Raw genomic sequence first — 18,301 nt, 5'->3', positions numbered from 1 at the left:
GCAAGTATGCCAGGCAATGTCCTGCTAGAATAGACTAGGAAGGGACTGTGACTTTAATGCTATGACCTTAGAGGTGATGACTGTTGAGTCACCCTATGGCCATAATTCTGCAAATACCCCAGCCTTTGCCCTTCACCTACTAGATAACTGGTCTCAATGTACCTGTTCCAATGAACATAGATCCTTTGAAGAATCCAGGGAGCCAAGCTGGGAAGCAGAAACTCCATTCAATGAATGGCCAGTCTAGCCACTTCTTTGAAGATGTTGAAATTTTTTGGCTCCTAGACAGCTCTCTCTGTCTCCCTCATTTTGAGGACTCTGCAGGATCTGAGGTGCAAGGTGCCAATCCAATTGATTTTATTGTGAAAATCACCACAGCTTCGAATGCCAGTAAATCTGGAAGTAAGACATAGTTAGAGGGTAAATATTGAGGAGGAAATAGTGACAGACATAACAAGAAAACATGAGAAGGGGGGGTCTCTTACCTTTCCAATCCCTTAGATTCCCTCTTCTCTCTCTGATTGGTAGAACATTCCGAGGAGCCAGATGATAAATGAGAACTGTGGTTTCCCCAGTCCCAGCGCCAGCCACACAGTAGAGAAGGCTGGATTCGGAGCAAGAGGCAACAGCTTAATAACTGGCATGTTGATTAAGTATGCAATTTTAACTCGCAGGTGTTTGAAGACTTGCTTATATTGTTTCTCCAGTAATGGAATCCACAATATTCCAGCAAGACTCCCACAAATACTACTGCACAGTTACTTTCTCAATGGCATAAAAATTTACTTCGGTTCATGTTAGACACTTAAATTTTTTTAGATCTATTGATTAGAACAGCTTCATCGTTCCTGTCCCGAAATTTTGATTTTTAAATTCATGCAAAATTTTTCTCTCCCTCATACACACCCCAGGAATAAAAAGGAAGCTGACAGTTAGAACAGTCCCAGGTTTTCCAGTCACCCCAAAGCTTTTCTCACTGTCTCCTTACTGTCTCATCTCCACTGCCACCCTAGGAAATGACTTGTGAAAGGAGAACAATTGGCATTTCCTTGTGTGGACACCTGTAGTAAATTGTAGGTCTGTTTTTTTATTGTCATTTTTTTTTGTTAATTTTCAGTAAGTTTGGTTAGGAATGATGGTACAAAGAAGCTCCTACAGAGAAATACAGAATTCTAAAGTGTCTGACCAAAGAACAGTTCAAATAAATTTTTGAATGCTCTCTCCTGAAGAGTCATGTCCTATTAAGCAAGAGTCCCTTTGTCGTAAACATTTTTGTTCCTCAAAAACTTATAATTCCATCTTTAAAAAAAATCTATTACTTGGAACACTCTGGGGAAGTGATGGATCAATGTTCTGATTATTTTGAGGTGGCTTTTGCTTTTTTTTTTTTTTTGGTGGGGGTCACACCCGACAATGCACAGGGGATTATTCCTGGCTCTGCACTCAGGAACTACCCCTGGCAGTGCTCAGGGGACCATATGGGATGCTGGGAATTGAACCTGGGTCAGCTGCGTGCAAGAAAAATGCCCGCTGTGCTATCACTCCAGCCCTGAGGTGGCTTTTGATGGTGGGTGACTTTGCTCTCTTTTCATTCCACTATTCCACTGACCGGATATTGCTGACAAATAGGTCTTCCTCCGGTGGCCCTGAGCTGCTATAGCAGTTTACAACACCAAATGCAGTGAATCAACAGCGAAGTTCACAGAAAATGACTGAAACAGGCAGGCAGGTAGGTAAGGAAGGGTCCCGATGGCATTATGTTCTTGGCAAGGAGTGAAACAATAGCCCCGGAACAGGAACTCAGGCCTGATATGACCCTTACAGGAGGACGGGAGGGTGACAGCTTAGACCCAGGAAGGCTGGATCTGCCCTCCAGCAGGTACAAATATCAGGAAAGGTATTTCAAAGACCATCAACTACTCCCAACTTGACTCCATGGCAACTATCCTAGCAACAGTCTCTTACCTGCCCCAAGTGAGGGCAACTTGGGAGAAAACCCTACCAAAGACAGCTTGAAGTGTGTGCATATGCTGCCCGAGCCGTGTGCTGCCTGTGCTCTGGGTTCCTGCCAAGCACATGTGGTGCCCGAGCACATGTGTTGCCTAATCTCCCCTTTTGAGATGTTCCTCTCTTATCATACCTAAGGCTGGGATGTGTACGGGGGCTCCCACTACACGCCAGAGAAGCCCTTCTTCCTTGCTGTCTCTCTCTCTCTTTCTCTCTCTATCTCTTTCTGTCTGTCTGTCTCTCTATCTCTCTGTGTCTCTCTCTGTTTCTCTCTTTGTCTCTCTTTGTCTATCTCCCTCTGTCTCTCTTTGTCTCTCTCTGTCTCTCTCTGTGTCTCTCTGTCTCTCTCTATCTGTCTCTCTCTTTTTCTCTCTCTGTCTCTCTTTCTCTCTCTATCTCTCTCTGTCTCTCTCTGTCTCTCTCACACACATCTCCTCCCTCCCCCTCCTCCCTCTCTCTCTTCCATTTTCCTCCCTCCTTATCCCTCTCTGTCTCTCCTTTCTTCCCTCCCCTTCCTCAAAACTTCTAAATACAATCCTTTATACTCCATCACTTGTCTCCTCCCCAAATTAATCTGTGTGCCAAAGGGGCCTGACTTTCCATTCCTACGAAGAGCAGGGCTCACAATCCTTGATTTCCCCAGCCATTCCTGGGAGTCAGAGGTGGTCAGAGAGAAAGCAACAGAGTCCCTTCTCCAGGGCAATACCCCTGTCCTCCCCACTTCACATGTCACCCAGGGACTCCACCTGCATCATAACCACTCAGTTGTGAAGGTCATCACAGATTTCAGGACTTATTCTCTAGAAGCTTCTTTGTGGTACAAAGACAATAGAATAGCATTTTTTAATGCTTATTGGGTCACATCCCCCAATGCTCAGGGGTTACTCCTGGCTCTGCACTCAGGAATTACTCCTGACAGTGCTGGGGGACTGTGTGGGATGCTGCGAATCTTACCCCTGATCCTTCACATGGAAGGCAAACGCCATACCTGCTGTGCTATTGTTCCAGCCCCAGAATAGCGTTTTTTTAATTGACTCCATTTACCTCAAGGTGCTTGTGACTGGATCCTTTGCATTGTTCATGTATTTATCTGGTGGTAGAACTGTTACTAATGAGTTGAGGCTTTTGATCAGTTGTAATTGCTTGTAGTCCCCTAAATTGACAGCACTGGGACCTTCTTATACTTTTTACTCAGTGAAACTTTTGACCATTTTTTTTATGATTGCCACACAATTCCATCTAAATAATCTCCATAGAAATGTATAAAAGGCTATTTTTATTTCTTTACAAAAGAACAACATAATAAAAGTCTGGATGATCAGTCCTTAACCCAGGAGACTGATAGGTTTAGATCTAAAATAAATTTAAGTCTCATCAAACTTTCACCTTATCTTGGGGCATTTAGCAACATTGACCAGAGAATGGATGCCTCTCTTCAAACCCTTTTAGCTTTATCTCCAAAATTATCCCACATTCTGTGAGTAGGAAACAGAGTAGAGTATCTCCATTTGGATAAAGTGCTGGGACACACACTTTATTCATCAGTGTGGCATTCGATCATTGTAGGTGCTGTATATGTTCATTCTGTTCCATTCAGAACTCTGGGTCCATTTTAAGGAAGCTGCTTCAGCCCAATTTTGTTACCTTGTTTGGTACAATGTGAGTTGCCATGTTCACGCTTCACAGTTGCTACCTCCACAATTTCAGCCCTTGCTTTCAAAGAAATTTTTGCAAGTCTGCCAGTTGGAATAAGTAATTAACACTTCAGCTCGGCTCTGAAAGGGGGAAACAACTGTGGCATACAAACTCCTGCCAAAGTCAGTTCTCTCACCCAGAAAATGTCTGAAATGCTCATCAGGGTACTTTCAATTTCACTAAAGGAGAAAAGCAAAAGAGGCAAAGTGATTAAAATGGAACGTCACCAGCTTATCCCGATCAACTGTTGGACAAAACAGAGGTGGAGAGTAGGAGGCAGAGGAAGCAGTCTCTAACAGCGAGCAGGAACCTCACTGGCGTGGTATTGAATGAAAAACACTGACTGCAAAAGGATAGAGGCTATAAAACACCATCGATCTCAATAATTAAAAGCACCCCAAAGTATGCAATGTTTTGTATCATAATAAGCATATATAAAAATATTAAAACAGCTATTGAGTGATAATTGCCTCTGGTAAGATCCGAGCAAAGAACGTTTTGGGGGGAGAGAGGCAGTTAGATTAAAGATGCACGAGAATCTTGAACTGGAACTTCTTAGAATGGATAGCAAGGTTTTAATTTTTTTTGATACCATTTCTATTCTGAAAAAGGTCATCTAGTGAAGCCAACTAAAAAAGATCAAGGCCATGCTCATTCTATAAATTTCATAAAGAAAAATTCTGAAGAAGAGGCTTGCAATGTTAGCCTACGTCTGAAGAAACTGTAATATTCTAAAGAACACTAGTGATATTTCTGTGAACACGAGCTCTTTCTGTGAAATAACCAATTAAGTTTTTACCACACTTCTATTTTCACTGCCATCAAGTCCTCCCTAGGGAATGTGTCAAAAGTAAAATAGTTCAGTTCTTATCAACGGATTTGTTTTGAGGTGGAAAATATTCTGTCTTGTACCTGCGAGACATCAGTTTTCTGATTTTTTTCTATTGAAAGGTAGTAGACTTCTCCTCACATCTTTTGTACTGTACTACACTTTAATAAATCATCTTTAGTATATCAGTTCAGAGAAATACAAACATATATATATATATATAATGTCATAATAAAACTACGAATATATATAAAAAGATTAAGGTACAGGGGCTGGAACAATAGCACAGCGGGTAGGGCGTTTGCCTTGCACGTGGGCGACCCAGGTTCGATTCCCAGCATTCCATATAGTTCCCTGAGCACCACCAGGGGTGATTCCTGAGTTCAGAGCCAGAAGTAACCCCTGTGCATTGCCAGGTGTGACCCAAAAAGCAAAAAAAAAAAAAAATTAAGGTACATATTTTCATACATAGTCATATTGGTTAAAATTATAGACAGCATACAATATTAAATTTGTATTAATAGATGTTTAACAAGTTTTATATATAAAGTACATTTAACATTGCATATTAATTATGAAGAAGTAACTCATGCAATTATTAAAGCTGAGAAATCCCAAGACCTGTCTCTGATTACCCATAAAGCAGGACTAAGAGCTGAAAACTAAAAAAATGGTATCATTGCCAGTATAAAGACTGCATACTCCTGATTCTGAAAGGCTGGATATTTTGCTTTTGACTCCAAAGAGAGATAATGACAGATACTGTAACTTTAGCAGCCAAGCAAAAGGAGTTTCTTCCTATCCCAGAGGTCAGTCTTTTCATTCTATGCAGGCCTTCATGGACTAGATGAGTGGCAAATACATATGGAGAGGTCTTTAGGCTTTACTAAGTCTACTGATTCAAATGGAAATCTCATCCAAAAACACTCACTGGTAGACAAAGGATGTTTGACCAAACACCTGGGCAATCTGTGACTGAGTCAAGTTGACACATAAAATGAAACATCACAACCACTACTGATTCTTCCTCTCTGTCAATTTTCCTTAAAAAACAGAATTTGCAGAAAAAAGGAAAAAATCAAATCTAACCGTGATTTCTCTGCTTTTTATTACTGCTTTTACTATTTGAAGTATATATTTATACTTCAAATATATCCATAAATCATTACAAATGTTTTACTATTTGAAGTATATGTTTATACTTCAAATATATCTATAAATCATTACAAATATGTAGCTTACAAATGTAGCAACATTTTAAAACAAGAAAGCAAAAGTCTTACTTGTACTTTTTATTTAAGTACTTGAAGTCTACCAGTGCCTAACTACCATATAAGATATGAATTTAGCAGGAAGGCAATTACTATTGGTGTGCATTGCTATGGCATTGCACAACTAAGGAAGAAAATTCAACTGATCAGAAGAAACGTTTTTATGAAAATTATCAAATAAATAAATTATTCATATCTCACAGAATGAATAAAAATTCCATAAAACAAATTTTTGTTTAATGAAACAAATTAGTATCATAAATAATTTTAAATATAATTCTTTATTTCCTTGTCATATGCTACAAAATATTCAAGAAATTATTTGAACTTGTTTTCATGACCTATTTTTAAACTTTTAATTACCAAGTTTCAATGGAGGTTTCTTTTTTAAATTCAGATTGTCCTTTGAAAAACGGTGCTTAATTACAACTATAGTAGCCAATATTTTTACAATGTTTCAAAAATACATTTATAGACGACTATTCTGACATTTTTAAGCATTTAATAGAGAGTCATTTTTAGAGTCAGGCTTTCATTCTACTTTTCTCTCCATCTAATTTATTCTAAGTCATTATATTGAACAATAATTCCACGCATATATTGTTGTGTATGCACCATATCTTGAGTTATCATGTCATAGTTCTTTATACTGAAAAATGCATTGCTTTACAACATAGTAATCATCCCCTTTTCCAGACAAATTTACCTGCTACAGAATGCAAAGTAGACATTGTGGGCTTTGAGGTTTGCATTATTTATTATAATTTTGGTTGAAGAGGTCATATAGGACATATATTTCCTGAACAAAAATAAATTGTGAAATATTCAATTAATTTTGAGTACTTTTATAGTATAGATAAATGTATAATTTTTTCTATACTGGTTCATCATTTTTGATGAAACTTGAAAGGGTTAATCTGGGACGTCTTTAAACTGTCCTGTCATATGTAGCTTACAAATGTAGCAGCATTTGAAAACAAGAAAGAAAAAGTCTTGTTTGTAGTTTTGAAATTTGTGTTGATGAATCTAAGATTATTTCATTTTAATTTCCTTTCTGGAATTCCAAGCTTTATGTACTTGATTAAGTATATAGCTAATTAATGTTATCTAATGGGTTACTAATTTATCTAATAGGTTAGCAATTTATATTTAAATACATAAAATAGTATACATACCTAAATTATTTAACTTAACTAAAACCAATATCTGTCATATTCTAACAGTCACATAAATTTCTTGTATGATACACATTAAATATAGCATCTTATATTTTGAAAACTGTTTAAGGGCTAGTCTTTAAATTCATTTTCCAAATCACCATTGTTAGTATACAATTGTCACTGTCACTGTCACTGTCACCTCGTTATTCATCCATTTGCTCAAGCGGGCACTAGTAACGTCTCCATTGTGAGACTTGTTGTTACTGTTTTGGCATATTGAATACACCACGGGTAGCTTGCCAGGCTCTGCCATGAGGGCGAGATACTCTCTGTAGCTGGCTGGACTCTCTGATAGGGGTGGAGGAATCAAACCCAGGTCGGCTGTGTGCAAGGCAAACGCCCGACCGCTGTGTTATAGCTCAGTATACAGTTATATAATTTATTTTCATTCTGTAAATCATAAAATTTACCTATAAGATTTAATAGATTTTCCCTCAATAAATCTTATGATTTTGTACATATACAATTGTGCAAATTGTAAAAATTATTTTTCGTATTTATTCATAATATAGGGGTAATATCTTTTATAATAGTTTAATATCTATGTTTTATGAAAATTTGTTATTTTACCCCATAAACCATTAAGATATCAATATTTCTTCACTCTGTCCCTTGGTAGATCCTTTCTTGTCTATCTTATTTCTTTCTATTAAATTATTATATTTTTAACCTTTTTTCTTATATATTTAAAAATTTGTATGACATATGTATGACATTTTTGTCTTTAATCAAATTCCCTGAGCAATCTTTTTTTATACTTTCAGCTTTAATTTATATTTCTATCATAAACTTCTATTCTGAGCTTTACACATATGTCTGACTACTTATCAATAATTATATGTACATTGAAAGCCAATAATATTCACTATCCTAAACTGAATCAACTTTCACCTCTCCAAGGATCAAGTGTGCATTCTCTCCTAGATTTAGATCAATGTCACAAACAATAACTCGAAAATAAATTTTTGAATTTAGTTTCAATTTATTAATTGCTTATACTTTTGCTCCTTTAGACACACTCACACTCAGACACATTAAAGATTAGAAAACTCTTTAAATTACACTTCAGTATCTTTCATTTCCATCTTGTAAATCACAGAACTCATACACTAACATACATCCTTTATTTGAACTATGGAGTACCATTCATCTATCTTCTCATGTCTCCCACATTGAAAAGTTTATGAATAACGACTATCAAATGAAAATATTTTAAGGGAAATAAGGAAATAGAACAAGGGTTAAAGCAACTGACTTGCAAGTGGCTACCTTTGGTCAAATTCCAGTATCTCCTAAGGTCCCAGTACATTACCAAGAGTGACTGCTAGATCCTCAGAGCAGCAACGGGTAAGACCCCAAATTCCATCTAAAGTGCAAATACAGGCGTACTATTAACTTTTAAAAACCCTTCAGTGAACCACATCTATATGTAGAAAAAGTCGAACTTGCTAACTCTTCATGCATATGTATACAGGAATAATAAATTTAGAGGATGAGTTTAAACTGTGCTATTGATATTAATGCCACCTAGCCTAACCCCATCTGATCAATCTCCAAAATCTTCTGCCATACTCTATGCACTAGGCCCCTTGCTTCTGTTTTCCTACTGGATTTGACAGTCCTGTAAAAAGAATAACAGATGGATAGAAGGGATGTTTGAATTATGTAGTTCCTAGTTTTACACCTATTTCACTGGTTTTGCACCTCCTTGAAGGTCCCTGTCAAACTATGTCCTAATTTACAGTGATTTTCTGGCATAATATCACCTCTCTTGTTGCCTTTGCAATTTGTCTTCACATTTTCATAGTCACTTTATCAAATTATTTCATATTTTTTGTTCTCATTAATTACAGCAAATTGAATATAACTCCTCTACCACCATGTTCCTTAGTTATATACTTGAAGTAAATTTTACAAAGTGTATTGGACTTTGGACTCAAGCAATAGTACCGTGGGTAGGACGTTTGCCTTGCACATGGCCAAATGGGGTTTGATTCTTCCGTCCCTCTCAGAGAGCCCGGCAAGCTATCGAGAGTATCCCGCCTTCATGGCAGAGCCTGGCAAGCTACCCGTGGCATATTCGACATGCCAAAAACAATAACAACACGTCTCACAATGGAGACGTTACTGGTGCATGCTCGAACAAATTGATGAACAACAGATGACAGTGATACAGTGATACAGTGATCCATTAATAAAGAATGAATTAAATTTCATTGAAAACTATATAGATATGAAAAAAAATGGGTGCAGAAAATAGCACTTAGAAATATTCAGTAGATTCTGAATAATTGAATGGTTATTTATAAATGTGACAATAATATGTGTGGGTTTATATATAAATACATATATGTGTTCTTCTGTTTAATACAGGTAGCTCTATGTACATAAATTTGGAAAAATACTAAGTTTCTACATTTGACAATAAAATAGAAAGAACTTTTAAAATTTAAGGGTAATATTTCATTGCACTTATGAGTCATAAAATAGCACATTGCCAATAAAGTTTGAAATGCATCAGCACCCGAAGATAATACAAGTATTAAAAATGTTGCAAGTACCAAGGTTGAAATGCAAAATCAGATTTCTGACTGATTGTATTCATTGAAATTATCAAGTCAGTCCAGTACTGGGCAGTGTGCCAACCTAGGTCATTTAGTTCAGTATTTTTACATTACTTAAGTTTAGTCAAACATTTCTGTGCTTGGATTGCTAATTCACACTCTAAGTACAAATTTAAAAGTCTCTGGATTGTGTCAGTGTTTCTTTTTCCAATTCACATAACAGAAGTAAGAATAACTAAACAATAGTAATATTACATAGACATTGTATTGATATTGCAAAATTTAGAGACCTTGTATTTTACTATAAATCTTAGTATCTATTTCAAATTCTCTATGAATTTCATTCTGGTTTTATAGACTTTGCTGTTGAAAGCTTGAATATGTTAAGGTGAAGCGAATTCAATCAACACAAACGACATTTGGATAACACTCTCACTTTCATCACTGACCTATATAACTTTAAAGGTCAGAAAATAAAATGGCTAAACCAAACTGAAAAATAATATAACAAACTCCTCCAAAGATAGATATAAATGTCTTCCTAAACTATTTTGCATAATATTGTGAATGACATTATGGTCAGAGATAAGTGTACCCTTGACTTTTTGGGTTGAAAATGAAGGAGCACACACCTTAAAAAATGCTGTTATATTGCCCTAATTTCACGTAAGTGGATTGAATTTAAACATTAAATTAAATGTTTAATTTATTGAACACTCAGATTTGATTTAAACATTTCTAATAAAATAAAACATATGACTTTTTTACACATTTTTATTGATGTACTATGTTTTATAATACTGTCGATGACAGTCTCATGCATAGAGCATTTCAGGTCATACCTAACACCAGAGCACAGTTTACCCCCACCTATGTCCCACTACCCTCTCTTCCCTCCCATTGCCTCTATCTCCCTTACCTAAGGTCAGTCCTATGGACAAAGGATCCAGTTAAGTTATTTTTTGCCATGTGTTGTTCCCTTACTCTGTTTCTATCCACCTCACAAATGAGAGAGATGGTTTTATATCTGACCCTCTCTGATTGACTTCACTCAGAATTTTTGTCTCTAGTTATAGCCATGTGGTAGAAATTAAACAATTTTTTTTCTTATAGTTGAGAAGTATTCTGTTTTGTGTGTTTGTTGTGTATATCTTACAATTTCTTTGTTCAACCATCTATTATTGAAAACAATTTTTTCTAAATATTTGCTATTGTGAACAGTGCTGTAATAAATGTAGTGGCACAAATGTATTTTGGTAATATTTTTTAGGGCCCTTGGGATAAATACTGAAAAAAAAAAACTGTTGAGCCATGTGGTCAAATCTTATCAAGGGGAAAGACAAATAAAATGACAAAAATATAACACCCCACACCAGTCAAATTGGTATTTATTATAAGAAAACTCAGTACTAGTATGGATATGAGAAAAATGAATAAACATCTACTACTGGTAGGAATGTCAACTGGCTCAATCCTTTGATATACAATATGGGCAGTCTTAAAAAGTTAAGAATTGGGCATTATTTTACAATAATTTTAATTTGTGAGACATAATAATAAAACTTCAAAAATTGGAACAGTGTATCCCCTCATGGAAAATGCAGAGATAATATGAAGATAGCATTGCTATGAAATGTTTCCCATCTTGACCAGTTTAGAACCTAATTTTTAATAATCTTATATGGTTATTAAATAAATGATTGATTGAATCATGTTTAGTAATTTGTGGAATAAGAAGTACACAATGTAGCTAATAAATTAATATTCACAAATTCAACATTTATGTCTGATTATTGCTGTCAAGGTAATTGCTCAATAATGTTTCAATTAGGTTAAAGCAGGAAGAAAGGTCAAACACCATTATATGCATCTGGAAAGTTTAATATAAAGAAGAGTAAGCTGTAAGAGAAGTTTGAAGTAAAGATACCTTGAGTCATAAAAGATAGAAGAAAACAGTATATAGAATATGTTACCATAAAATGTAACACCTACCTATAAGTCTAGGGTGGGACACTTAAGGAAATGTCCCACCTGTCCCAAGACCTAGATCTGTACTAGTATATCTTACTGGTATCCTCTTCTACATGGTCCCTAGGATACTGCTACTGTGAAGGACTATACAGCCACCACTTTACTTCAAAACCCGTCCAGGCAGGAAGCCAACAGAATCTGTTGACTTCTAAGCTCTATGGCTCAACATCTATTGCATTATTTCATTAAAATATACAGCAAAGTCCTTATTTGATGAGTGTGTGCAAATATTAGATATATTAATTGCTATATATAATATCCTTTCTCCAAATTATCATATTTCTCTTACACTATGAAATACTCTTTGAAATATGATACATTTGCATGATACTTATTTCTATAATCAGAATATAACTTGTTCAAAAATTTCTTCATGTTTTGATATTTGGTCTATCAATTTTAGATAGTTATGCTATAACCATAAGCAACTAATTTTTTCAATATATTCTAATTATTACCTTATGGTAAATTCAGTGAATTTAAATTACATGGAAGGAAAGAATGAAGGTTGGCTCAACTTCAAAATTAGCAAGAGTATGGGACAAGAGGAATAGCGCAGTGGGTCGGGAATGCTTATGGCCACAACCCCACCACCACGTTCATTCCCCAGTATTGCATAAGGCCCTTAAATCTGCCAGGAGTGATCCCTGAGAACAGAGCCCAAAGTCAGTCCTGAAAACCGCCAGGTGTGGTGAGAAACAAAAGCAAAAAGTTACCAGAAAGCCAGTAGACTTAGAGAACAACAAAAAGATAATAAAATGTGTACTTCTCGTCATGTTTTAGAAAACTTCCTGAATTTTCAGAGCATTTTATAATTTCTATCATTATTTACTTCTAATTTTTGTATTCAATTTTCATGCTCTACTGCCATGTATGTTTTATTTTGATTTTAAACACACCGCTAAAATATAGTGCATTGGCCCGCAAGGATTTTTAATAATTTGCTAATTTGAAAATCAAAACTTGTTTTGCCCATTCATTTAGAATATTATTGGAATGATTTTTTTAAAGAACTAAAATGACTGAACATTAAATTATTCAAAAGACGACAGTGGAGACTTTACTAAAGCATACAGAATGCCTTAATTATTTAATAACATTCACCGTTATATCATTGTTCAATTTGTAATCTTTACATGGGTAACTCATATATGCAACATTTTATGTAGGAGGCTCTAGTATGTCTTTTACTGAAATGGCACAACTCTCTTTTGATGAGACAAAGTCATTTGACTCCCAGAAAATAGCAGAAATTCTGGTTTGGGATCATGTATGTAAAGCTTGCACCTAATCTCTTAGCTCCTCCAGTCTGTCAAATTCCTGGTCTAGTGCATACGACAGTAACCCTCTGCTGAACACAGCATCTGACAGGTATACCTGCAGGACAAAGTACACAGAGTGAAAAAAAAATTACAATTCCATATACTAATATGAAACAGTACAGTCCACAGTGCCTAAATGGCAACCGGCTCAGATCAAAGAAACTTCCAAGAAAACTTTTTAGGGTTTAGACAGGCTACATTTTAAGTTTCCTGTCTCTCAGTAGTTGTTGAAAACTGCAATTGGAAAAAATGGCTACACAGAAAGAGTGTATATAACTGCATTTTATACATCAATGGTGCCAATGGTGTGGTTACTACAGAAACAGATATACCTTGTATTTGAGTCAGAGTAATAGAGACACAGTACAGTAGGGAGGGTGGGTAGAGACTTTGCCTTGAACGCTGCCCACACAAGCTTGATTTCCAGAAACCCATATGGTCCCTCAGTCCACCAGGAGGAAGCCCTCAGTACTGAGTGTGTGACTCCCCAAACAAACAAACAAAAAGCACCTTGATTTAAATCACTTCTTTCCCTTTATTCTGTGTTGAAAACTTCAGAAAGAAATTCAGGCTTACATGCAAGTCAAGATCTGGAGACCAAAGATTATGTTTGACAATATCTATGGAAAAGACATTTATGGAAATGGGGCCATATCATGACTTGTGAGTAACCACTGATGGTTGGAGAAATATTTGCCACATATAGCCTCAGTCTTTGAATCCAATAGATTTAAAGGATGTGTGACAGAAATTGAGATTATGCGAAAGAACATATTGTCCTTTCTTAAGATCAATGCGCAATAAGTAAAAAAGAAAAACACAAACTTCTTCACCAACACGTACGCTGGGTTAGTAGCAGAAAAATATGTCTTCATGGTAGTCGGGTACTTGTGTTTCAGGCTGAGTTGTTAGGAAAAAACACAGAAATAATAACATTTTAATTGATTTTGATTATGACAATGACAGATAAAAAATGTGAGTAGATAACTGCTGCTTACTGAGAAACAAGTAGAAAGAAGAAAACTATATAAAGGAATGAAGTTTATATAATAATGCTGAACAATTGAACAGTTATATAGGAGGCTAACAGATACTCTCAAAGAATTTGATATGAGGACACTCAATCAAACTAAGCAGAATCTGTAGAAAGAGACAAATGTGTATAGAAATAGAAAATTACAACCCCAAATACTTTGATGTAGCTTCGGAAACAGTTATAATTAATAACAGACTAAATCACTAATTGAAAATGTGAGGAAAAAATTTAAATTGATCTGAGAATGAAAGGCTGTGGTACAATTGTATTTTGTTATAAAATGATTTCATGTTTTAATTGCACTTATTTATTCACTTGCCTATTTAGTTCATTTATTTATTAATTTATCTTCCTAGTGTTTGGAACATGCTTGAATCCCCCCAAAATGAATTGTTGAATAATTAAAGGAGAAAGAAAGAGAAGAAAGAGTGTGAGAGAGAAAAAGAGAGATTAGTCAACCGATCAGGGTGAGATTTTTATTGCAATTATATTTATTCATGTGTCCAAATATTATTGTTATTGCACAGCGGGTAGGGCGTTTGCCTTGCACATGGTTGGCCCAGGTTTGATTCCTCTGTCCCTCTCAGAGAGCCTGGCAGGCTACCAAGAGTATCCCGCCTGCACAGCAGAGCCTGGCAAGCTACGCGTGGCATATTTGATATGCCAAAAACAGTAACATCAAGTCTTACAATGGAGACGTTACTGGTTCCCACTGGAGCAAATTCATGAGCAATAAGACAACAGTGCTACAATGCATGTTTTTATACTTTTCTTTCCAGAACAAGTACTTTAAATGTGTTTTTGCCAATACTCTAGGCTCATCTATAACTTGAATGTTTCTCCACAAAGCATCATCACTCTAACACTGTGAAATTAATTGACCAGTGATCCCGAGTAATAAAGCAGAGCTTAGAGCTCTCATATTTCGAGTATATGGTCACAATGTCAATTCTCTGGTGTCTGGAATCCCCCAGAACCACCAGGAGTGGTCCCTGAGCTTTACTGGGTGTTACTTCAAGCATCCCCAGGGGGATAAGTTTCTGAGCACTGCACCAGGGGTATTTCACTCCTTCTCTGAAAGACTATTGAATTAATTAAACACTGAGACCATTAGACAGATGCCATGGCAAGACAAAACTTAACTTATAAATGCCTTATGGTTATAAAATCAACATGCTAAGGAAATCCAATTACAAGGAGCCAGCTAGGCATTAAGTTATAGGCAAGAAGATAATTCCCTTTATATTTTTTAGCATTCCCTTTCAGTCTTACCCATACCCTTATCCCAGATTGCAATTTCTTTTGCTTTGGATTACTAAATGTCAGTTAAGTAAATAAATGGGACTGCATCAGTTTTAAAAAGTTTACCTGGAAAAAGGAACTTGAACTAAAATAAAAAAGACATCATACTGAATAAGGAAAAAATATGTACATACAGATATTTTTGTATTTACATTTGGACTACAAATATTTTGTGTTTATGTTTGTGTATAATTATACAAATATGTATCAGGTAAATTACTAAAGCATCTTGATGAATTTATAAAGAAAGTAATAAAAATCCCAGCAACTGAAATACAATAACAACACCCTCAAAGTGAGAAAATAATTTTCCCAAAGAAATACATACGGGTCTCTAGTATACATATATAAACGTATTCCTCACTATTTATTAGTAAGATGGAAACAAAAAAACAACAGGTAGATTTTATTTCAAAGCAGTGAAAAAGTTATATACCAAAAAATTTCTTGAAATAACTAGTACTGGAAGAAGTCTGGTGAGAAAGAAATCTTCATTTACTATTTAGAATATTGTCTGGTTCAACACTCTGTAAAGGAATATGGAGATTTCTTGAAAATTTAATAGTAGAATTCTCACATGACCTGGTGATACACTTGTAAATATTTAAACTCCAAGTACATAGTATTAATTCAGAAGGATATATTCACACCTATTATCACTGCACCACTATGTACAATAGCTAAGCTATAGAAATAACCCAAAAGTGTAACTACCAGTGACTGGGTCAAGATATATACTCAGTGGAATGTTATACAACTAAGAGTAAGGATAGAACAATGCAATTTGCCACTATGTGGATAGAGCTAGAGGATTTCATGTTGAGAAAGGTTAGTCAGGAGGAAAGAACAGATACAGAAAAATCTCTCTCATATGTGGCATATAAATATACACAGTAAAGGAACCACAGATGGTCAAAGGCAGCAGACCTGAAGAGCTAAATTTTGTCCATGGAATTAAATTTACAGGTGAGTGGTAGGAGGGGGCAGGAGCAGATGGGTCAGGCACTGTGACACTGATTAATGGAATCATTCACTTGGGTTGTGAGTGCCGTGTTGGAACAATGAATGCATAAAACTATCCTTGACCATATTGTCAATAAAAGCATCTCAAAAAATATGAGAAAAAAACAAAAACAAAAACAAAAATATGAGGAGACTTTAAATATTAATTGTTGTCATGCCATAAAATTCCGTAGTTCATCGTTTAGCATGCTGAAGTTTAGCTTTCTTGTTCTGTGGACATTATGCTCATTTATGCCTTATGCATGTGTCTTCTCCTCACCCTTCCAGATATTCTAAAGCAAAACTAGCTTTCTTACTTATAATAGACTCAGGGAAAAACTGAGTTTTCAAAAACAATGGCTACATAGCAGGCTTTAAATGACATCATAGTAAAACAGTTTACAAATTCTGATGTAATATTTTATATAAAGTTGCCTATTAATAACATCCCCAAACAATATTGATCTGGGATAGTAGAAATTCTCTATTTTTTCATCATGCCTTACATGTCTATAGATAACTACAAAAATACTGCCTTTATGCTTCTGTTGAATTAAAATATCTCCAAATAGTCTTTATGTTGACTTATTCTTTTTATATATTTACTCATTTAGAGTATGAAATACATTTAAATCATTTCATTGAATTCACTAATTTTGTTTGCTTGAAACATCTAGCACAAGTTATTGACCTGACAGAGTGTTCAATACCTGTATGGGTAGAATTTTCTCACTCTAATTTTAATATCAATTGCCATTAATAAATACATATTTTCTTGAGATAATTTTGCATTAGTATATACCTATATAAAAGAACTGAGATTCACACTAATAACTTGATATTTTACCTTATGGCATTGAAAATGTGGAGGAAATAGAATTTCAAAATACAGAAATAAAAACGTCACAATTTAAATACAGATCAAACTTGGAAAATAAAAAAAAGTACAAATTAAACTAAGTAAAATTACTAATGACTTGATATAAAAATAAATAACATTTGTGTGCTTCCTAACATGAGTAATAATGTCCTACTAAGGAGCATTTAGAACAAAATAGAAAGAAGATGGGTTGTAGTAGCTTCTGGTACAATTGGAGCATGTGATCTGTTTGTCTCCTTAAATAGCATTGCTCTTCAGGAGCAGTGAGTAATCATTTTTTCTGAATTTGAAGCCAGGAGAAAAAGTGTAGGAACCTCTGCTTCAAATGCTACAAGTATTATAAAAATAACAAATTATGAGATTTTGAAGATTTGTCTTTTGATCCATAATAGTATACTCGTATATCTTTTATGTAACTCAAATGAGACACATCATTAACGTGGGATAATGAGTCTTTGAAATCTTATGAAATGTAATTTAAATCTTATTCAAGAATTTTAACTTAGGGGCTGGAGAGATAGTGCACTGGAGAGAGTGTTTGCCTTGGCACCCCATGTGATCCCCTGAGCCCCTCCAAGACTTAATCCTGGACAAAAGGCTAGCGGTAAGCCCTGTGAAGCCCTGGTTGGGAAAAAAGAAGCAAAAACAATTTTACCTTCGAGTATCATAAGTTTCTATAAATAGGAGATTTCTTCTGTAGAGAAAGTTAATTTTACACATTGTGTTTAGTGACAGTGAAAACATTTATAAACAATGAAGAATGTGTAACCATAAGACAAAGGCAAGTGATAATGACATAAGAGTCAATAAGACTTCACTCTAAATGTCATTAATACCTGTTCAAAATTATAATTAAAAGACCTCACATTGGGCATGTCTTAATTTCACTTTTCATCACATTAGATTGTTAGAGAATTGAATTCAATGCCTGTTGTATGTAGGTTGAATAGACCACAAGATATTTCATTGCTATTATTTAGTACTGAATTTTTTTCTAAAAATTTTAAGCTAGTCATTTGAATGGAGAATATTTAAAAGAGAATTTGAGAACTGGGACATTTGGAAAGAATGCATACTTTGGATCTAGCTCATCTGGGGCTGAAATTCCACTCTGCCACTTCATTGTTGGTTTGCCTAAGGCT

The sequence above is a fragment of the Sorex araneus genome, chromosome 1 (genome assembly GCF_027595985.1).
Source record: "Sorex araneus isolate mSorAra2 chromosome 1, mSorAra2.pri, whole genome shotgun sequence".
NCBI classification, from domain to species: domain Eukaryota; kingdom Metazoa; phylum Chordata; class Mammalia; order Eulipotyphla; family Soricidae; genus Sorex; species Sorex araneus.
Note: the sequence above shows the minus strand (reverse complement) of the source record.